At 43.4% G+C, this 23,926-nt stretch overlaps 1 pseudogene; it reads left to right on the top strand.

Annotated features, from left to right (window-relative positions):
• The first annotated feature begins 1,041 nt into the window (after window positions 1-1,041).
• The window catches only part of LOC148138433 (uncharacterized), a 35,345-nt pseudogene continuing 12,460 nt past the window's right edge, over window positions 1,042-23,926 (top strand).

The raw sequence follows: 23,926 nt of genomic DNA, 5'->3' as shown, positions 1-23,926 counted from the left end.
TTGGCGGAACATGGAGGGACGAAGAGCCTGTTCTTCACTGTATTGTTCTATGTTCTCCCTTAAATAGTACTGGACCAAGGAATGACCTTGGCATGGCGAAAGTGGATGGTGGTGGATGGGACTGTTCAGGTCTCTTATTGAGGAAGAAGCAAAGAAACTTCAGACCATCCTGATGGGAGATGAAAGTGCAGAGGGATTGCATATCTATGGTGAAGAGTAGGCACCTAGGTCCAAAAGCAAAGAAAAGAAACTTTGTAACTTGCTTAAAGTCTCAGAAGAACCGTGAATGCCAATGTTTCTTCCAAATGCCTTCCACTTCAGTAAACCAAGCGTTCCCATGCAATTATTTTCCGAGACAGGTCAAGCCTTTACTTTCTGCCATAATCTTTGATGTGTCTCGTTATATTATCATAGAATAATCGAATGTCTGCAGTGTGGAAACAAGCCATTTGGCCAAACAAGTTCACCCTGACCCTCCGATGAATAACCCACCCAGATCCATTTCCTTACCCTATTACTCTAAATTTACCCATGACTAATGCACCTAACTTACACATCCCGAAACAGTTTGAGCAATTTAGCATAGCCAATTCACCTAACCCGCACTTCTGGAGGAAACCAGAACACCCAGGGAAAACCCACGCAGAAGCAGGGAAAATACACAAACTCCCACATTCTCCTTATGTCTGCGTGGATTTTCCCTTAGTGCTCTGGTTGCCTCCCACCGTCCAAAGATGTGCAGACTAGGTGAATTGCGATGCTAAATTGCCCACAGTTTAAAAGAAAAACTAAGCCTCAGTAAATTCCTGTTCATCAATGACACATGTTACATCCTCAAAGAAATTCAATAGAAACACCAAACAATGTTGAAGCTGTCAGAAACTTGTACTGATCAATGTGTCCTGCTCTCCCTGGTTGACTAATACCTTCCAACAGATTCCATGTGACATGATAAGCTAACTGGCATATCTTTCCTGCTTTCTGTCTCCCTTTTTAATGCAGCTCCTCCACCTGTTATCTTCCAATACACAGGGCAGAACGATGAATCACCAGGACGAGCAACAGTTTCAAGAATTGGATAGTAAAGCTCTTCACTAATTGGTTGGTGGTTTCCCTATTCTCCATCAGAGTGAATGATTTATTTCGGGACTGAAATATTCTGACTGGTGTGTGGTCACATTAATGGAAGTGAGATTTTGATGTCCTGGCAGCTCGCCCTTCTCCACAGGGCAGGTGATGGGAACACTTCTCCAAAAGATCGTCCTGAGTCGGCTCTTCACCCTGGTCTTATCGCCCAACTCCTTCAGATTAGTAGTTACTTTTTCTTTCAAAAACATTTCTTTGGTGAAGAAACCAAACAAAAATCGCAGTTTGACTCAACCCTACCAAACAGTTAAAAAGCATTTCTTCCGTTCAAATGTCTATATTTACACAAAGATGACCTACCTGAAGGATCCCATAAATGATCAGATCCCACCTTTAAGTTCAACAGAAATTTCTCAAGCTGTGGTCTTTCCCCACTGTGCCTTGGTGGCTGCTGATCTGAGCTTTAGGTCTACATCCCACAGCATGTTGACCTGGACCAGGCAATGTGCCAGTCTGTGATATTCGGTCAGGGTCAACCCCTGGCTCTGGAAATCCAACAAATTCCAGGCAAACGAAAGAGTATATTTCACCGAGGTGATGCTCCTCCAGGTACAGTAAATATTTGTCTCAGTGTGCACCCTGGGGAACAGACCACATAGTACAGAGCCATAGAGATGTACACAAAGGAAACAGACGCTTCGGTACAACTCGTCCATGCCAGTCAGATATCCCAATCCAATGTAGTCCCATTTTCCAGCACTTGGTCCCATCCCTAAAAACCCGTCCTATTCATATACCCATCAGATACCTTTTAAATGTTGTAATTGTACCAGCCTCCACCACTTTGTCTGGAAGCTCATGCACCATACTTTGCGTGAAAAATATTTGCCCCTTCAGACTCTTTTATATCTTTCTCCTCTCACCCTAATTCATGCCGTCTAGTTGTGGACTCCCCAACCCTAGGGAAAACGCATCTATTTACGCTATCCATGTCCCTCATGATTTTAGAAATCTCTACAAAGTCACATCTCAGCCTCTGATGCTGCAGTGAAAACAGCTCCAGCCTGTTCAGCCTCTCCCTACAACTCGAATCCTTCAACTCTTGTGAATCTTTTCCGAACCATTTCAAGTTTCATGACATCTTTCCGATAGGAAGGAGACCAGAATTGCACACAATATTCCAAAGGTGTCCTCAACAAGATCCTGTACAGCTGCAACATGACCTCCCAACTCCTGTCATCAATATTCTGACCAATAAAGGAAAGCATACCAACTGCCTTTTTCACTATTCTATGGATCTGAAACTCCACTTCCAAGGAAGTATGAACCTGCATTCCAAGGTCTCTTTGTTCAGCAACATTCCCTACGACTTTACCATTAAGTGTATAAGTCCTGCTAAGTTTTGCTTTCCCAAAATGCAGCACCTCACATTTATCTGAATTAAACTCCATCTGCCACTTTTCAGCCGATTGGCCCAGTCTGGTCCAGATCCTGTTGTAATCTGAGGTAACCTTCTTCGCTGTCCACAAACCTCCAATTTTGGTGTCATCTGCAAACTGTACCTCTAATGTGTCATGCTATTGGTGTTGGGATAAACCTTACCAGAAGCCATGCATATTTTTCAGACTTCCTTTGCAAAATCACATTCCAGAAAGAGATGTGTGAAGGAGGACTCAGTACCACCGCCCCGAGGACCATCTCTCCTTTTAATCCAGTGCGTAACCTCACACGTACGTTCCCCATTGCATTCCAGCCGCCAACTGAACCTTCAGTGAATCCTGAACGAGGACTCACCCCACTGAGTATCTGTTACTATGTTTCAGGTCTGGCAGCATCTGCCCAGAGAGAGATAAAGCAGAGATAACGTTTCGAGTCACGGGGGCCGGCCGACCTTCGCGGCAATGTGTTTTGAGACTTGATGCGGAGACATACAATTCCTCAATATTCTTTCACCTCTCTGAATGTGAGGAGTTTTCATTCTGATCCATATTATTGTGTTTGGCCGCACCTGGAGTCGGCCGCTTTTGTGTTTTCTCCCCTGAAAGGTTTGTTTCTCTATAAAGAGTTTCCCTTGAAGCATCTGCTAACGGTCACTCGGGGCACGAGAGCGGCCGTTAACCGCCATCTCGCGGTGCCCGAGGGGGCGGGGCCTGGAGCTAAAATGGCTGCGACGGCTGGTCCCAGCCAGAAAGGAGCAGAGTCGGAGGAAGAGATGACTGTGTCCGTAAAATGCCGTTCCTGAAGTTAATGATGGTGGTTATTGGGGGGGAGAGCGGAGAGATTCTTGAATTTGTTTCTCGCTCCCTCACACTGTCCAGCACGAGGGCTATAATTATTGTCTCTCCCTCCTTCCCTCACACTGTCCAACACGAGGGCAATAATTATTGTTTCTCGCTCCCTCACACTGTCCTACACAATGGTGACAATTCTTGCCTCTCACTCCCTCACACTGTCCAACACGAGGGCAATAATTATTGTTTCTCGCTCTCTCACACTGTCCTACACGATGGTGATATTTCTTGCCTCTCACTCCCTCACACTGTCCAACAGGAGGGCAATAATTATTGCTTCTCACTCCCTCACACAGTCCAACACGATGGTGATAATTATTGGCTCTCACCCCCCACACTGTCCAACACGAGGGCAATAATTATTCTCTCTCGCTCCCTCACACGGTCCAGCACGAGGGCTATAATTATTGTCTCCCTCCCTTGCACTGTCCAACACGAGGGCGGTAATTATTGCCTCTCCCTCCCTCACACTGTCCAACACGACGGCGATAATAATTATCTCTCTCGCCCTCACACAGTAAAACATGAGGGCCATAATTATTGTTTCTCCCTCTCTCACACCGTCCAACATGACGGCAATAGTTATTGTTTCTCCCTCCCTCTCACCGTACAACACGAGGGCGATAATCATTGTCTCTCCCTCCCTCAAACTGTCCATCACGTGGGCGATAATTATTATCTCTCGCTCAGTCACACTGTCCAACACGAGGGCAATAATTATTGTCTCTCGCTCCCTCACACTGTCCTACACGATGGTGATAATTCTTGCCTCTCACTCCCTCACACTGTCCAACACGAGGGCGATAATTATTGCTTCTCCCTCCCGCACATTTCCAACACAAGGGCAATAATTATTCTTTCTCCCTCCATCACATTGTAAAGCACGAGAACGATAATTGTTGTCTCTCGCTCCCTCACACTGTCCAACACGAGGGCGACAATTATTGCTTCTCCCTCCCTCATACTGTCCAACACGCGGGTAATAATTATGGTCTGTTGTCGCGATCTCTTTGATTCGGCAACGTCACTGTTCCGCAAGCTAGAAATCTCTACTTTCCAGGAATGGTAACTGCAGCCACCTTGCAGAAATGCTCAGAGTCTGTTAGGGTCAATAAACAAGCTCATGTGAGCAAACAGATTATGTCTGTACACTGACAACTCAGTTTGTAATACGTTCAGATTGAGAAATAAAACAGGCTGTACATTATAAAGAATGTTGTTTGGATATTTGTAAACTTGTCCAGTTCAATTTTATTCAAAATTGAGCACAATTTTGCAAAATAATTAAGCATTAGTCTGAAAGAGTTGAAATAGAGAAAATGTTAATTTCATAATAAAATGTAAAACTCAGTACCACTGATTATTTTGAGGCTGGATCTGACACATTAATTCTCTTTCCCCATCTGTGCAGTCACTGTTGGAAGTCTTCAGTGTTTCCAATAGCTTCGGTCATTAATTCAGGTCCCAAAGGGAGCAGTATCTCATTTGTCGTGCTCCACAAATCCCTGTGCTGCCATCAATATGTAAATAAGGAATGGGAAGCAGCGGCGAGGAAATCTTTGAAGATGGAGAACGTGGCACTGGGAAAGCAAAGCAGGTCAGGCAGCATCCGAGGAGCACGAGAGTCAAAGTTTCAAGCATAAGCCTTTCTTCAGGAATTACGCTTGAAATGTTGTTTCTCCTGCTTCTCGATCTACTGTGCTTTTCCATCACCATACTCTCTCGATTCTAATCCCCAACACCTGCATTCCTCACTTTTTCCAAACCTATCTAGTCAGGTCCATGCCAACTAACAACCCACCCTCTCCTCCTGGCACCTTCCTCTACCGAGACAGATGTTGCAAAACCTGGGCCCATAACTCCTCCCTCACCTCTCCCCTCACCTCCCTCCAAGGCCCCAAAGGAGCCTTCCACATCGATCAAAATTTCACCTGCAGTTCCACACATCATTTACTGCATCTGTTGCTCCCGATGTGGTCTCCTCTACAATGGGGAGACAAGACGCCTACTTGCAGCGTGCTTCAGAGAGCATCTCCAGGACACCCGCACCAACCAATCCCACCGCTCTGTGGCTGAATACTTCAACTCCCCCTCCCACTCTGCCGAGGACATGCAGGTCCTGGGCCTCCTCCATCATCTTCCAACTTGGGACCCACCAACCCAATCGCATCAAGTTGGACTTCACCATTTTCCACATTTCCCCTCCTCCCATCTTACCCCGGTTCCAACCTTCTAGCTCAGCACTGCCATCATGACCTATCTATCTTCCTTCCCACTTCACCATGCCCTCCGTCGTATCACCATTACTCCCACCTCCCTCCACCTTTCACATTCTCAGCTAACTTCCCACCCAGCCCCACCCCACCTCCCATTTATCTCTGTACACTGGATGCTCCCAGCCTCATTCCTGATGAAGGGCTTTTGTCCGAAATGTCGATTTTCCTGCTCCTCGGATACTGCCTGACCTGTGCTTCTCCAGCACCATATTCTTGACTCTGAAGTTTCCGAGATACCGAACAGCGTTGCCTGGTTCCACATTGTAATTTCACAGAAATCATCATCAGAAAGATCGAGCAACAATCTGATGGATCTATTAGATACATTTATGCATTTCCAATAAATCTTATCTTGAGATTTTTCCTTTGAAATTGCTTTAAAGTTGCAACCTTGCAATGGCTGGAAATCAAATTCGGGTCAACTGCTTGGAAGGCAGCTATGTGCACCACTTTAACACCATCACTGACAGCGAGCTTGTCAGTATTCCCAAACACATTAACTGAACTGTGATCATCATCAAGTGAATTGGGCTGAAATAAAAACAGAATTGACTGGTAAAGGTCAGCTTTACCGGCAGCATCTTTGAAGTGAAATCAGAGTGAAACCGTTCAGTCACCGAACCAGAAACGTTAACTCTGATTTCATTTCTCAGAAGCTGCCAGTGCTGCTGAGCTTTTCCAGCAACTCCTGAGATTGTGTCATTGTGTTTCAGATTCCTGGACCCCTGGGAATAATTTCTCAGCATCTACTCTATCAAACCTTTGTCCTTCAGAATCTGATACATTCTAATGAAATTGCCTTCCTATTTTCTAGAATATAGACTCAATTTATTCTGGTACTCAGCGTAGGAACACATCGAGTACTCAATAGTGAAGATTATTTTTTAAGATTCATTAATGTATTTGGGTAACCACTGGCTGGGACACCAGCTATTTCTCAAACATAATTGCTGTGGGAAAGATGACGATGGGTTATTGTTTTGAATTGCTGCAATCATTTGGTGCAGGTTAACGCACCAAAGGAGGGAGTTCCAGGATTTTCAACCAATGGCACTTGCAGACTCAAGAATTTTTCTAAGCTGGGGGAGAGTGGCTTGATGTGGAATTGTCAACTGATGGTGTTCCTATGTATCTGATGTGCCTGGCATTCTAGACTATAGTGTCGTGAGTCGAGAAGCTGCCCTGTAAGGAACCTTGGTGAATTTCTGCAGTGCATTTTATCTATGGTACACACTGCTACTACTGAGTGTCGGTGATGGAGACAGGAGATGTTTGTGGCTGTGGTGCTGAGCAAGCTGCACTGCAAGTGTATTCTACCTAAATATAAAGAGCACAACTACTCTCCATTATCATCAATCCATTTCACAGATGGACATCTAATGGTTACACGAATCTGTTGTACAAGCCTGCTAATATTACAAATGATCATGAAATGTTACACATATTCACCTCATCCCCGAACAATGGTCTGAGGGACATCACACTACTGTTCCACTTTCTCATTTGTAAAAGCTATTGATGAGCTGATTGACACAGTTTGTGTTGCAGGGAACTCAGGGAAGTGTCAGTTATTGCATACAGACCCTATGTATGTGTGTGTGTGTTTCTGCATGAATGTATGTATATTCATGTGTTTTTCTGAATCTGTGTATGTCTGTGAATCTGTCTAATTATCTGACTATCTGCGCTTGTGTGAGTACGTGTTTGTGTGTTAATATGTCTCACAGTTGTACTAATATTTGTCTCTGTTTGTGAGTCACTCCTTGTCTGTATCTCTCCAGAATGGGCTCTCTGTTGTTTTGGGGTTTGCATCATTTGAAATGTCTCTGTTAATGTTTCTTGTGTTTAAAGTGATACGATGTTGTTGGTCATGTTGACGTGGATCTGCGTGAGTTGTGTGTGTGCCCACCTCTGCCTGGAATGGGACATAGTTTGTCCTGGAGTGAAGTTTGAATTAACTATTTGATTCATTGCTTTTTAATTGATGTCTCTGACTCTCCCTGTCTGTTTGTCCCTCTTGTGTTTAAAGTGATACAATGCCACCATTTACTGGCCTCGCCACCCACTACACAAGCTGAAGATTTTTGTTTCTGGGACAATTCGTTCTGTTATTTCTGACAGTCTCACAATGACCTGAGTGACGCAAAATCGCAAGAGGCTGCGCAGTGATGTCATCCCAAGACGGCCGCCCCCATGGAGAAGGACTGACAAGGAGGCGGGGGAGGAGGCGGGGGAGGAGGCAAAAGGAGACCAAGACAGGGCTATGAAGGCAAATCCTCTCCCCCTGGTGGTAAGGAGAAGGAATAAGCCGCCATTTACTCAAGGAACAAAACTTTTATTTCATAGAAATGTACACTGCGTCCTCTATCTTCCTTTCACCATTCTTTGAGAAGGCAGCACCTACCCCCTGAAATACCAACATGAATTATTTCAATGCTATAACACAGAACATGTGTCACTGTTAGGAGCCTCAGAAGTATGAAAACTTTCAACATTGCTGTCCATATTGTTCAGAGTTGTGCAGGCTAGCTGGGTTAGACATGGGCAATGCAGGGTTATAGGGATAGTGTGGGGAGGGGATGGGTCTGGTGGAATGCTATTCGATGGGCTGGTACGGATTTGATATGCCAAATGGCACCTTTGTGTCGTGACAGGATTGCATAATTCTCAAACAAAACATGCGGTGCGAGAAAAGCACAGCCAGTCAGCCAGCATCCGAGAAGCAGGACGGTTGACATTTCAAGCATAAGTCCTTCATCAGGAATTACTCCGCTTTCCCCGTTGTATGATTCTTAGTTAGCTGGATGGTTGCTTTGTGATATAGATTGATGCTCACAGCAGAGGTCAGTGCAGTCTCTCCTGGGTCAGTGACAAAGACACAGCGGCGTCAATGTAATCTCCCCTGGGTCAGTGACAAAAACACAGTGGGGTCAGTGTGGTCTCCCCGGTTCAATGACAGAGACACCATGTGGTCAGTGTGCACTACCCTGGGTCAATGGCAGAGACACAGTGAAGTCAGTGTCGTCTCCCAGGTTCAGGAACAGCGACACAGTGGGGTCAGTGTCATCTACGCTTGGTCAGTGACTGAGACACGTTGGATCAGTGTGGACTCCCCTGGGTCAGTGACAGAGACACAGTGTTGTCAGCCCTGGGTCAGTGATAGAGAAACAGTGGGGTCAGTGTGGTCTCCCCTTGGACAGTGACAGAGAAACAGTGGGGTCAGTGTGGTCTCACCTGAGTCAGTGACAGAGACACAGTGGGGTCACCCCTGGGTCAGAGGCAGAGACACAGTGGGATCAGTGGGCTCTTGTACGGATCAGTGACAGACACACAGTGGGCTCAGTGTGGTTTCACCTTGGTCAATGACAGAGGCACAGTGGGGTCGGCCTGCTGCCTTAACCGCTTCCACTTGTAGACAGGGATGATGATGCGTTTTCTCATGGATTCAGGCATGCTGCCAAGCAGAGTTCTGGTCTGACAAACCACGAGCGAGTCATGGCTGGTCAAGTCCCATCGAGACAAATGCAACATACTGGTTCACTGATTCTGGGAGTTTTATTCTTCTGAAAGAATTCTCCAGGGTGAGTGGTTTGTCCTGATCCTCCAATATGTTACTGTCTGTGCTGTCCGTGATGTCGTTTGGGAGTGGATGGGAAGCTGTGCTGTTTGGGCACTTCACCTCACACTGTCCTGCATTAAACAAATCTCAGATCTTTAATAATGTCAGTCTGTGGGAAGAGTTTGCTGGCCCTATTGCTGATATAATTGTATAATTGAAAGCCACGGGTGAGGTGATGAAATACTGGGTGGTGCCTGGTGGTGCCATTATTGAATAAAAGTAGGAAGGAAAAGCCAGGGATCGACAGTTCCGTGAGCATATCATCAGTGGTGGGTAGAATTTGACAAAATCAAAATGATGGATAAAAAAACAAAGGAAGGGGAGAGACGGTTTACACACAGAGCTTCCAGAGATCCTTCACATGGGTGGCTTGGAAAGGTTGTTTTAATCCAGAGATTAAAAGCCGATTGTTGGATTATTTGAGGAGGAGTTTTTTTTGTTCAGTTCAGTGTTTGATTTCGTTTTAATGTTTTAAATCTAATATTTTCTTATATATGGTTCATATTAATTTGTGATTTCATTTAGTTTTATATATAAGGTACTGTTGAGAGCTGCTTTATTAGTATTAATTTTATTGATTAGGTTCCATATAGCCCAACAAGTCCACACCGACCCTTTGAAGAGTAACCCATCCAGGCCCATTTTCCTCTGACGAATGCACCGAACACGATGGCCAATCCACCTGACCTGCACATCTTTGGACTGTGGGAGGAAATCGGAGCCCCTGACGGAAACACACGTAGACACGGGGAGAATATGCAAACTCCACACAAACAGTTGCCAGAGACTGGAATCGAACCTGGGATCTTGCGCTGTGAGGCATCAGTGCTAACCACTGAGCCAACGTGCCGCCATCCTGAGGGCATACAGGAGACACTGAGTGTGATGACAAGTATATTCAGAGAACAGATTACACAGCAGGGTCAGTAAGATAGATGATTGACTGTCAGGAAAGATAAGAGGGTAGACCAGACGTCTCCTATTCCTCTTTTAAAGAGATATTCAATTTTGTGTACTGTTGGAAGCGGAAGTCCCTCAGAGGAAAACAGAAGTACGAGTCAGATCTTGGGAACTCAGTATGAATCTTATGTTAAATGGGTTTGTGAAGATGTAAAGAATGATTGTTACAGAGAGCCGTCCTGTCAGGGGCACAGAGAAGAGATTTAGCAGCAGTAGGTGTGAACCCAGTATGGTGCCTGGGTGAAACATATATCAAAAGATGTGAAGCAGATTGTCAAAGCGGAGAGTGAGAAGCCGGAAGTTGTTGTATACATTGGGAGGGAATGACATCATCAGAACAAGGGTTAGGGCTTTGTGGAGTGAGTCGAAGAGCTTGGGTAGAAGGTGAAATAAACAGAACATCACAAGTAGTAATCTCTGGTTTACTTCCGGTCCCAATTTCAAATGAGGGAAGAACAGGGCAGATAAATCAATGGCTGAAGAGGTGGTGCAATGTGCAGGGATTCATTTTCGAGGATCATTGGGATGTCTTCTGGGACAGAAATGGCCTGTTCACAAAGGGAGGGTTTCACCTGAACAGGGAAGGGACCAATATCCTGGTGGGTTCTGTTTCGAGAGGCTATGAACCCTTTTGTTGGGGAGGGGGCAGGGTGGGGCTTTCCTGTGTAACATTGAAAATAGACAGAAAGATGTGAATGGTTCTGAATCGGAAAAGAACAAGATAATTAGAAAAGATAGACAACAGCAATTCAGAGCCCAAAGTATTTCTGAAGAATTAAACTGCATTCATTTCTATCTAGATAAGGCTGATGAACTCAGGGTATGTGTGGCAACATAGAACTAGCCTGTTTGAGTGTTTACAGAAACATGGCTGAGGCAAGGACAAGGCAATCTGCTCAATGTTCTGGGTTTCAGATGTTATAGGAAGGATAGAAATAGAGGCAAGGCAGGAGGGGGGATAGCATTTTTGATTGAGGAAGGGAGGAGGAGGATCAATATACAGAGTAACAGGTACCACAGAGTGAGTTCCAGGTTAGAGTATAGTCGAAGGGTATGGTATGGTTTACATCTGATTAAACATCACTCGGGAGTGAACTGCAGATTGGAATCTAACGGACGAGTTTAGGTTGTTTAGATATGGAATCACAGATACTCAATTACGACTGTACTTACTGCAGATATAACTGAGGGGCCATTTCGTGAAAATCTATGTTTTGAAATGGGAAATAAGAAAGGGATGTTCACCTTGATGGGATTGAACCACAGGCCCCCCAGTAGTTAGAAGGAAATGGAGAAGAAAACATGTTGAGATCTCAAACGTATGTAATAATAATAATGTTGTAATAGCAGGTGAGTTTAATTTTCCTAATCCGGCACCAACCTGAAAAGCGTGGTAAGGAGTGTTCGGACCATGTTGCTCCAGTCAGAGTGAAAGTCAATGCTGGTAAGATTATGGTACAATTGGTGAATAAAGGTATTGAAGTTCTAGTCAAAAATAACAAATAATCATATGTTGGAGACAGACAATTGGGATAAACTGAATCTCTTGAAGGCTATAAAGTGTATTGGAGCATTGTGAGGAAATAAATTAGGAAGGGAAAGAGAGATGTGAGATAGCCCTGGCAGATAATGTTCATGATAATCCAAAAAGATTCTACAACGACATTAAGAGCCAGACAGCATCTCCAGAGAGCAAGGCCTCTTAAAGATTAACAAGGTTATCTTTGTGTTGAAACTCAGGAGATTAATATTTTGCATTAGTTTTGATAGAGGACCGAGGGAAATAAATATTGATGTTTTGATAACAGGTTTAACATGACAGAAGAGAAAGTGCTGGAGGCCTTAGAACACATAAAGATAGATCAATCTCGTTGACTAATCAAGTGTATCCATGACATGGTGGGGCACGGGGGAGGAAGTTGTGGGGGTGGAGCAACAAAATTATTTGCATCATCCAGATACACGTTTGAAATACCAGACGACTGGAGGATGGCTAATGTTGTGCCATTGTTTAAGCAGGGATGTAAGGAGAAGCCAGGAAATTATAGACTTGTGAGTCTGACTTTGGTAGTGATTTTGAATGTTGGGATTTATATGCATTTTGAATGGTAAGGATTGAACAGGGATAGGCAGCATGGGTTTGTGTGAGGAAAATCATGTCTCACAAACTTGATTAAGTTTTGAAGAAGTGACCAAACTATTTGATGTAGACAGAATGGTAGACATTGTTTACTTGGGCATCAGCAAAGCCTTTGACAAGGCTCTGTATGGTGAGCAGATAGTAAAATTCGATCACATGTTATTCAGGATGAGCTTGCCAATTGGATACAAATTTGGCTTCATGACAGGTTACAGACAGTCACTGATAGCAGAGGTATTTTTTTGGACAGGAGGTCTGTGACCAGCAGTGTTCCATCAGGATCGGTTCAGGATCCACTTTTGTTTGTCATTTATATAAATGATTTTGATGACAATACAGAAAGCATAGTTAGTTTGTTTGCGGATGGCACCAAAATTGGTGGTGAAGTGGTCAGTGAAGAATGCGAGTAAAGATTACAAAGAGATCTTGATCATTTGGTTCAATGGACTGAGGAGTATCAGATGGAGTTTAATTTGGAAACGTGTGAGGGTTTGCATTTTAGTAAAACACACAAGGACAGGAATTAATGGCAGTGTTGTAGAGCAGAGAGGCCTCGGGGTTCAGGTACATAATTCTTTGAAATTTGAGTTAGAGGGTAGACAGAGTGGTTAAGAAGGCATTTATATTTCTTGCCTTCATTGCTCAGACCATTGAGTATAGCAGTTGGGAGGTGGAGGGATGACCTTATTGAGGTTTATACAATCGTAAGGTGTATAGATAAGGGAAATGATGAGGGTCTTTTCCCTACCAAGAGTCGGGGGCATACTTTAAAATGAGAAGAGAAAGATTTAAGAAGGATATAAGGGGCAACTCTTTTTTTTACACAGATAGTGGTTTGCGTGCTGGAATGAACTGCCAGAGAAAGTGATGTATGCAGTTACAGTTCTAACGTTTAAAAGGCAGAGTGTCATAGAAATCAACAGCAAGAGAAAACCCCTTCCGTCCAACTCGTTCCAGCCAACCAGATATCGTAACTAAATCTTGTCCCATTTGCCAGCACTTGGCCCATATCCCTCTAAGCCCTTTCAGTTCATATACTCATAAAGATGCCTTTTAAATGTAGTCAGGATTGTGGTGCTGGAAAAGCACAGCAGGTCAGGCAACATCTGAGGAGCAGGAGAATCGACGTTTCGGTCATAAGACTTCATCAGGAATGATCTGCTGTACTTTTCCAGAACCACACTCTCGACACTGATCTCCATCATCTGCAGTCCTCAGTTTCTCCTTGCCTTTTAAATGCAGTAATTTTACCAGCCTCCACCGCTTCCTCGGGCAGCTCATTCTATATTCACACCATTCTCTGCATGGAAACGTTGCTCCTTTGGTCCCTTTTAAATCTTTCCCTTATCACCTCTTGTTTGAACCTATCCATGCCACATGATTTTATAAATCTCTATCAGGTCTCTCCTCAGCCTCCAATGTTCCAGGGAAAACAACCCCAGATTATACAGCCTCAAAGTCTTCAACACTGGCAATATCCTTGTCGGACTTTTGTTTAACCCTTTCAGTTTTCATAGCATCCTTCCGATAAGAAGGAGACCAGAACTGATTGCAGTATTCCAAAACTGGCCAAACCAATGCCCTGTACAGCTGCAACATGACCTTGCAACTCTTATACTCAATGCTCTGACCAACAAAGGAAAGCATACCAAATGCATTCTTCACGATCCTATCTAACTGTGTCTCAATTTTCAAGGAACTGTGAACCTGAAATCCAAGGTGTATTTGATCAGTACACTCCCAGAATCTCACCAATAAGATTTGCCTTCTCAAGATGTGCATTTGGATAAGTTAATGAATATGAAATGTTTGGAAGAATACGGACCAAGCACAGGCAGGTGGAACTTCTTATTTTTGGAATATGGTTAGTGTGGACAGATTGGCCTCTAGGGTCTGTTTCTGTGCTGTATAACTCTCTGACATTACAGCAGGCAGTCAAAAGACAGGTTTGTCTCTACAATGCTCCTTTTGTCAGACACCACAGGGGAAGTGACATGGCATGGAGAGTATTGTGGATGGATGGAGACACAGAGGGTTTCTGATATACAGTGGATGTGTAATGGAGGAAGTACAGAATGGTCAGTTCAGGGGAAAAGAAAGACACACGGCATTAGACAGGGAGAATGGAAGGGGGGTGCTAAGTTTGTGGGACTGCAAAATTTGCCAAAGTGGGGTGCGCAAAATTGCTGTTGGAGGGCTGCAGTTTCAGGATTGAAAGACAAAAATAGGAAAGGAAAGAAAGATAGAGAGAAAGTGAAACAAGAAGATAGAAAGGAAGAGAGTGGGGAAAATATCCACAAGTTGAAAGACGAAGTAGGAGAGAAAAAGGCAAAAAAGAAAGGGTATCAGTAAAAAGAAAGAGATAGTGTGAGAAAGAAAAAAAGATTGAGAGAGACGTGGAATGTATGAGAGATGGGCAGAAAAGAGGAACACTCAGAGTTAAGGAAAGACATGATGAGATTAAAGTGGTGATACTCTCTATTCAGGTTGGTCCCAGCTCACTCGAGGGTCTCTCACACTCCCTCTTTCAGATTGCGGACATACCCTGCTCCAGGGGCTTGCTTTAGGAGGAGCTGGTTCAGGGAGGGAATGTGGGGTATTAAAGGATCAAACTGGGATTGACATTCAAACACACACCACACCATCACACACAGATACAGACAGAAACACACAGATACTCACTCCCTGCTCAGTGCACATGGTGAAAGGGACAGTGGCTGCCAGAACTATTTGAAATACCCCCAGGTCTGTCACTCATAGACGCCCATTCCACCCAAGTCCCAGCTCATCCAATCAGCTTCCAGCTCTCTCTCCATGTGGGTCGACTTCCCCAGAGATGGAACACAGCCAGAGTCATTTTTGGTGGGATTAGAAGGATTAGAAGGAGGGAGGGATGCGTTGTGGGAAAATATTGTCTTGGGATGAAAACTGTATATATTCTCATCCTGATCAAATTCCTCTTTTCCATTTCCGGTTGATCAATGTTAAAATCACAACTTGCCATTGCCGGGAATCAACCCCCGTACACCTGCTTGGAAGGCAGTTATACTCACCACGAAAGTACCATCACTGTCCACTTTAACTCAACATAATCCCCAAAGACATTTTATAAAGACATTTGACATGACAACTTAAACAGAGCTGATGTTCACCCACCGAACGTGATATTAGGTCAGGTGACAGTAACTGATATGAAGAGGCAGATTGGAAGGAGCATCTTAAATCGAAAGGGGAGCTGGGTCAGAGGGAGGTGCAGAGAGAGAGAGAGTCCAGGAGTCCGTCTGGTTGGCCTTGGATTCCCCACTAACCCATCAGCTGGTTCATGGAAAGGCAGGACTAAAGAAACAGAATGATACCAGGGATTGAATGGAAATGAAGTAAATTACTGTTGAAAATAAATTTACAATCAAAGGCCTCAGAATGTTTTTACAAGACATTATTTTCTCCTTATAACACTCTTTATGTTTTCCTCCCTTTGTCACGATGTGTGGATCAGTTAATTCAGTGAGGAAGAGTGGAGAGGACTCTGTCGCTGCGTCTTACACTCTGGGCCGATAGTGAACGATGATCCTTTCCTCCAGCTCATTTATTTATGTGTCCGTGTCACCTACTGAGAACGGATTGCTTTGAATGATTGTATCTTTGGTGCATGTCGAACTCCTCTTTCAGTTTTGCTTTTGTTGTCCAGCTTTCTACTGACTGTTGCTCCTTGCTGACTGTACTTTACACTTGCTTTGTTCCTGCAGTCGCTTTTGTTTTGTCCCTCAGATGGAGTCATTCCTTGCCCATTAGAAAATGAGTGTTGTCACGTTGGTTTTCCTCCTTCTCCTTCTGAACATGCCTCACGTGGACTCTTCATTCCATTATCTGCTGTATCTCATGTTATCTGTCAGTTAGTTGGAGTTATTCACCAATTGAATTATTTTTATAACTGGATATTTCGCTGCATACTTTAACTGGTCTCTGAATTTTTTCTGTGTCACCACATAAATAAGTGCATTTGTGCAGCAACTGAGGTTCCGCAGCATATATGCGACTTCTTTAAAGAGCAAATAATTAGCGGATTTCAAGGAATCACCAGCTCGAAAGAACTTTAAAACACACAGAAACCACAGAAGTATGAAGCTGGTGGTAATGGCAAACAATAAAATCACAGAATCTTTTCTGCTCTCTATCTCTGGATCATTTTCTGTTTTTCTCTGACCCCTCACTCCCTTACGCATCTTCACAACCTCGAAGATGTGTCTGGCAGTTAAGAAGTTGAGAAATAAAATAAAAGAGAATGGTAACATTGGTGTTAAAAAATGTTCAAAGTATTGAAAACTTTCCCACCGGTCATTATAATAACTGCGCCTTGTTTTACAGTGCCATGGAACATTGTTGATAATCTTTTGAGGTATATATCGAAAGAAGTTGGGAATGTTCTTTAAAGAAAAGAAAATGCAGATTGCTGCTACAACCCTCAATGCAGTTTTCTCTGTACAGTACGTAGCTTTCATCTGATGAAAACAAATCGCAACAAATCGGTCAAAAGAGAAAGCAACAGTGAACCAGACAGAGCAATCAATGAGCAAGAGGTGAAGGACATAGATAACAGTACAAACAGGAGTGATGTCCAGGAAACACAGTGGATAATAATAGTAAGGGAATCGCCGAAAGATGAAATAAACAATAGTGAACAGTAGATCAGACGCTGCCATGGCCACCAGATAGTGAGTGGTGCATGTAGAAAGACCACACTTCTGCCGAGCCAAGATTATAATCACCACTAGATTAACTGCAAGAGAGAGAGAGAGAGAGAGAGAAAGACTTTAAGTTAATGATCAAACATTCTCCGTGCCTGAGCTTAGACTTAAAATAATAGCACAAAGATAAATGTTGCTGCATGTCATATGCACTTTAAACAATCTGAACCACAGCAGCAAGCTCTCTCAAAATGAATCATTTGCAATTTAAAAAGAAGGGGAAGAATGAGAACGGCAAATTGTGCACACAAAACACCGTCATGAACTCAATGAATATTTTTGGGTTGGCAGTGGTTGATTTCACCTGGTTTATAGGTTATTCAGACTGGCTGGAGATTCTCCTGAGATCACAACAACCACATAAGGACACCTCAAATCAATAAAACAATGAATGGGATACACCTAACATGGACATTGATTGCAAAATTTCTGTCTTTGGTTTTGGATCCTCCACAGCTCAGATTGTCCCCTGAATTGTATACCCATACTATATGAACGACATTAAATCACTCCACACTGTCCAGGAATGAATGTTGATGAACAAATAATTGGGCATTGAGTCCCTCCCTCATGGACAGGATTGAGCATCCTGGCAATCTGTACCACAGAAGTATTCACCAATGAATCGAATCACCATATCACAAGCTGCATACCCACCGAAACCATAAGCACTGCAACATTTCACAGGGACTCTCCCACATAGCCGTACAACGTGTAGTACAACTCCCACCCAAATATAACCTGAATCCATGCTGCATTGTTCCTTGCGACTTTCTGGTTTAGAAATCACACATTTTATCAGAGTTGAAGCAAAGCTTCCTGCCTGGTGCCCAGGCTCATGTTCCCAAACTCCTCACCTTGTGAATCGAGATCCCCGTCTCAGATTCAGAGAAGACACTGGGGCTAGGAATCTTCATCACCTAACCAGCATTCTCCATGGCAATCATCAGAATCGAATCTGTTTCTATGATAGCATCATAGAAACCCTATCGTGCGGAAAGTGGTCATTCGGCCCATCGAACCTGCAGCACTCTTTTGAAGAGCATTCTAACCAGACCTCACCCAATGAATGTGGTTATATCATGATTAACTCACCTAACCAGATATGCTGGGCACTATTCGGAAATTTAGCTTAGCCAACCCATCTAATATGCTCAACTTTGGATTGTGTGGGGAAACCAGAGCACCTAGAGGAAGCTCATGCAGACACGGGGAGAATGTGCAAGCTTCACACAGACAGTCACTCAAGGATGGAATCAAACCCAGGTCCTTGGCACAGTGAGGCCGCAATGCTAACTACTGTGCCAATGTTAAATCTCTGTGGATTCGCACCATTACTAAAGATGTTGGAGGACAATGTCCTAATGGGACAATATCGAGACTGTTAATTCATAGACTTAGCTAATGATCTGGGTAGTTGGGTTCAACATTCCCCATAGCAGATGGTGGAATTGTAATGAGTCTAATGATGACAATGAAATAATTGACAGTTGTCAGGAAGAAAACCCATCTCGTTCACTAATGTCCTTCAGAGAAGACAATATGTCATCCTTACATCGTCTCGCCACCGTGTGACTCCAGCCCCACGACAACCTGATTAACTGTTACCTGCCCGCTGGGCAATTAGGGAAAGGTGGTGAATAATAACCAAACCAGCAACACTCACATCCCTTCAATGAAAAAATGAAAATGGAGCTCCACATGCACAGCCAACTCTGTACTGCCGCCAACTGCTCCCTTTTTAGATCTTTATCTGGGATTGGATATTCCATACTGAGTCCATTATCACAGATATGAAATGATCCAGTCCAAATTTGATCCAGTTTTGAAGACAAGGGATTGACCACTCAAATCAACGTAGTTTACCGGAGTTTGAAACATTAACACAAAGACCAGTACTTAGCAAAGAAAACTGAGGCAATAAATCGGTCTCCTGGCTTTGAAATCATTAAAAATTCGGAAATTTATGTGATTTGGTAAAATAAGCTATGATAGGGATTATCCGCTCAGTACCAAGCATCCACCCTTTTGGCCAAGACATTTCTCCTTCTCTCTGCCAAACGAAACATTCCCGACACACGAGCTACCTCTCGGGTTCAGAAATATCCTCTTGCAGATGTGGTAATGGGGGTTATTTTTAAATGCCCCACTGGAATGTGAGCTTTCGTGGCTGGGCCAATATTCATTGCCCAGCTCTATTCACCTTTGTGATGGGATTGGAGATCTACCTTTTTGAACATCTACATTGCCTGAGACACAGGAAGCCCAATGTGTTCTGGGGTACAATTGGAGAATCATGATGGCATGGTGGCTCAGTGGTTTGCGCTGCTACCTCACAGCACCAGGGACCTGAGTTCAATTCCCGCCTCAGTCGTCTGTCTGTGTGGAGTTTGCACATTGTCTGCGTGGCTTTCCTCCGACAATCCAAAAATGTGCAGGTCAGGTGAATTAGCCATGCTAAATTGTCATGCTATCCTAAATTGTTATGAGAATGCGTCTGGGTGGATTACTCTTCAGAGGGTCGGTGTGAACTTATTGGCCCGAAGGGCCTGTTTCCATACTGTAGTAAATCTAATCTCATCTTTTTACCCAGCAACAGTGAAGGAATGACAATATTTTTCAGTCAGAATTAAATCTAGTTTGAAAAAGAACTTGCATGTGATGGTGTTCCTCTGCATCTGCAGTCCTTGTACTGCCGAGAGATCATAGAAAGTGCTATTCAAATGAGACTTGCACTGGTTTGCATCATGTTGATGATTTTCATTTCTGGTCATGGTGTCATTGGTGAAGAGAGTGAGTACTGAATGATCTGTGTGCCAATCACTAGCACCGGTTGTCTGTCCTGTACAATGTGGAGAACTGTGAGTGTTACACTCAATGCTCCATTTGAGCTGCACTCAGCCAGTACATGGAGATCATTCCATCCCAGCCCTGACCTGTGCTTCTGGATGGTGGACATGGAGTTTTGAAGCGGTCAGGGAGCTTACTGTCACAGTTATCAGAGTCTCTGACATACTGCTGTGGCTACAGCACTTGTGTGGCTGGGCCAGGTCATTTTCTCGTCAATGGTTGGTCCAGGGTATTGATAAAGACAGAAATCTGTTGATTTTGGAATTAAAGCTACATCTACATCTCTAATTTTGAAATTATGACGAAGGAAGGGCATCGTTGAGGCAGCTGCAGATTTTAGGGTCAAAGTACCACCATGCAGAAGCCAGCAGAGATGTATGGTGACGAAGATGACTGACCTCCAAAACCCCTAACCAATTCCACCTAAGGTCAGGATGAAACAAAAGAGTGTTGCAATCTCATTGAGTTCAGTTTTTCCAGGGTTCCTTATTGTGAACATGTGCTCAGAATTAATATGTTTAAGAGCTGAAGATTTCTTTTCAGGAATTAAAAGTTAACTGGAAAAATCAGTGATTGAGGAACAGATCATCAATCCTTCTGTAAATGCAAGGCAAACAATTCTGAGTTTGGTGCATGACAGAGTTAACATGTGGAGATGGTAAGGATAGCAGATGCTGGAAGTCAGAGTGGATAGAATGTGGAGCTGGAAAGATCAGGCACCATGTGGCTGTGTCGGAAGGCCAGAGGTTACAGTACAATAAACAAGCAACGAGTGACAGAGTTTGGGCTCCTGGCCGAGTCGGAACGTTTATCACTACCACACTAAAGTAAGAGATATGCTCCTAATGCTGGAAACTGGACTTGTGAGCAATGTTATTGACATAGAGTACACAGACGGATCCAGATATAAAGAACTTTGTGACGTAGATATGGAAATAATATCTGCACTAATAAGAGAAATGGCAAATGAAGTTCATTAATGTGGAATACTTATTCAGCGTTAGAGCACTTGGTAGAAAGAGAGGTATATTAAAGCACCATGTTAAATGTTCGGAATTCTGGACTGTCAATTCGAGGTGATTCTCCCCAATTTAATTAGAAACCATAATCTTAATATTGCAGTTAGTAAAGTTAGTTATTTAGTGAAACAGACATTTGTATTCCCATTCATTGGTGTTTTTATTTTTATATATTGTCTCAAAGCTGATTGACTTTTCACTGATTAACGGTTCACTTCCTCCTCCCAAGGAGAACACACACCTCAAAGTGAAGAGCAGCGATCACTCGAAATTTAACTGTGGGCAGGTTATGAAAAGCAGATTCAACAATTATTCATCCAGTTCCAATCAAATACTGATGTGAAACAGTCCAGCAGTAAATCCATGCATAATAACGTAAAAGTAGTAAATTAATGTAGCCACATCCCCTTGCTTGTCCTAACCTTGCTGGAAGATTAATCAGTACCAAAAATATTATTTGGGTCAACAAAATATTTGTACAGGGCACTTCATTGGACTAATGTTGTTAATCTGCCATTTTAATTTCACAAAAAAACTATCACATCTGTTTATATCTACTGGGACATTTCACTTAGTAAACTGAGCGCCAAACATATGCAGCCTGCCGCAAAGATTTCCCATTTGCAATCCATTGCAAACTGTTCCTGGATCTGAAACGTTAACTCTGATTTCTCTCCACAGATGCTGCCAGACCTGCTGACCTTTTCCAGCAGTATCTGTTTTGTTGTTGTTATTGCTGTTGACTCAGTCTTCTGTAATGCACTAACCTGTGGCACTATGGCAGTCATGTTCTCTCATTCTTACAGTCTTATCGAATACCACATGAATTTCATTTGATATTCTTCCACCCAACACTCCAAAAATAACATTTTCTGTCAAGTGAACTAATTTGGAATTGAAGAAAGGGGAAGTTATTGCATCAAAGTGTTTGATCCACTGTGTTACTCCCCTGATGAAAAACACACTGCGCCAGATAACTCCCAGCCAGCAGGGTTAGTGTAGCAGTCCTGACATTTACAGTGTGCTGTGGGAATGAACAGCTCAGTGTTTACAATACTGCAAACATTTATAAACATCCAACTGTGAGCTGGCAACAACGAATCCCTTCGATACGAACTCACACCCACCCGCCCTACACAATTTCCATCCTTCAACAGCTAAAAAACAGTGTGCCTTTACTCAGTATCGAAATGTGACCTCCTATAACATCCCACCGATAAACCACATTCACTATTTGGACAGACATCCCGTGTGACAATTGGTGCAATGATGTGCCATGCTGTGGGGGCCAAGAACATCATTCAATCCAGGGTAATGAGGCAGTACAATATATATATCTTTTTGACAATCAAAGGATTCAACAATGTACATCTATACTTCATATTATTTTAGCAGCTGATGGACATGAATCAACCGGTGACCCAGATATATTATCCAACTCAACAAGTCCCTGAGTCCTGAACATCAGGTCAACTGAACATCCCAACAGCAGAGCTAACTATCAGTCCGTATGGCCGGATGTTTTTGATCCCGATTGGAACCTCGGAGCAACACAACAATAACAAATATCCTAAATCGCACACCAGTCACCCGAAACCAACTTGCCATTCATCAGTGAAAAACCCTATTGTACCACCCAATCTCCACCGTTCTGAGCCCCGTGGACCTGGTGGAAGAACAGAGATCTCACAAAGTTGACGGGATACTGCCCTCCATGGTGTAACTCTATGGCCTCACATTGAATTGGTTTTAAAATATATCCATAGGATTCACCTAAAGGTACGCACAAATAACCATAACAATAATCAAAATAATAATAACACTTATCCAAACTGGTAATCAAAGTCCAAATAACAATCCTAAACGAATGTACATGGGAGCCCCTTCACATTGACCAGTATTGCTCCAGGAGCATCAAAGGGTAACAGCAACAAAGTGCAACATGGGAAACATCCTGTTAGACAATGTTGTTTGATTCTCTGTATGAGAGCTGCTACCACTGTGCTCCAGATCTCAGTATTTGTCCTAGTAAACTCCACACCACAGCACTGTCCACCGTTTTACAAATGGCACAACTCTCTCGTCTTTTTGCCAATCAAATAATCCAACATTACACATCATAACTGGAATCCTATGTTCAACGGCCCTCCCAGTGAACTATCCTCACAAATATCATGTCCCCACATATCCACTGAATGAAAAAAAAAACACAGACAAGATGGTCAAAGCTATCCATGCTGACATTCTCTTCTCACTCTGCAATGACTTGTTCAACTCCATCGTTGCCCACCTGTTGTATCTGGGCCCATTTCGAGCGAGCTGCTTGAGCAAGACCCCTAGCACAATCCCTTCACATCAAGGAATGGAAAACACCAGGTATCACTAACAAGTGGGTTGTTATAAAACCCATCTGACCAATAGTAGGCTTTGGACTCCCACAGAGAGAGAGTGGTCTTGCTAAACACTTTCTAGACCAGGCAGGGCTGGTGCTCAGCACAACCCCATCAATGTGGGCTCAGGGTAAACCCATTCTGCACAGTATAGAGAAACAGGTAATGCTGCACATTACTGAGGAACCTACTAATCAAACAAATTTCTTTAAACTCAATAAGTGAGGATACTGGAATTTGGCATCAGTATTTGGATTGCTAAATGGAAATAAAATGATTAAGAGTTATAGAGTGGAATAAGTATGATTTAGTGCAGAGATGTACGCAACTTAAGTTGTTATAAGACTTACCAGGAATACCAACAACTGCAAGGATGGTGCAATATACTTTGACGACCTTATGTATTGCAAGATGCATTTTGTTGTTTGTGAAACAACCTCTCCCTCCTGCTGCCAATCTGTTGGAACGGGAGCATTCCCTCGAAATTGGAACTGACACAGTTCCAGTAATGTTTTTAGATACTGTATTGTATCTCCACAGAGAAGTTTTT

Source organism: Chiloscyllium plagiosum, unplaced genomic scaffold, assembly GCF_037043375.1.
Source record: "Chiloscyllium plagiosum isolate Xiang-an unplaced genomic scaffold, Cpla_swu_hap1 HiC_scaffold_40, whole genome shotgun sequence".
In the NCBI taxonomy this organism is placed as follows: domain Eukaryota; kingdom Metazoa; phylum Chordata; class Chondrichthyes; order Orectolobiformes; family Hemiscylliidae; genus Chiloscyllium; species Chiloscyllium plagiosum.
This window is presented reverse-complemented; position numbering and strand designations above follow the sequence as displayed.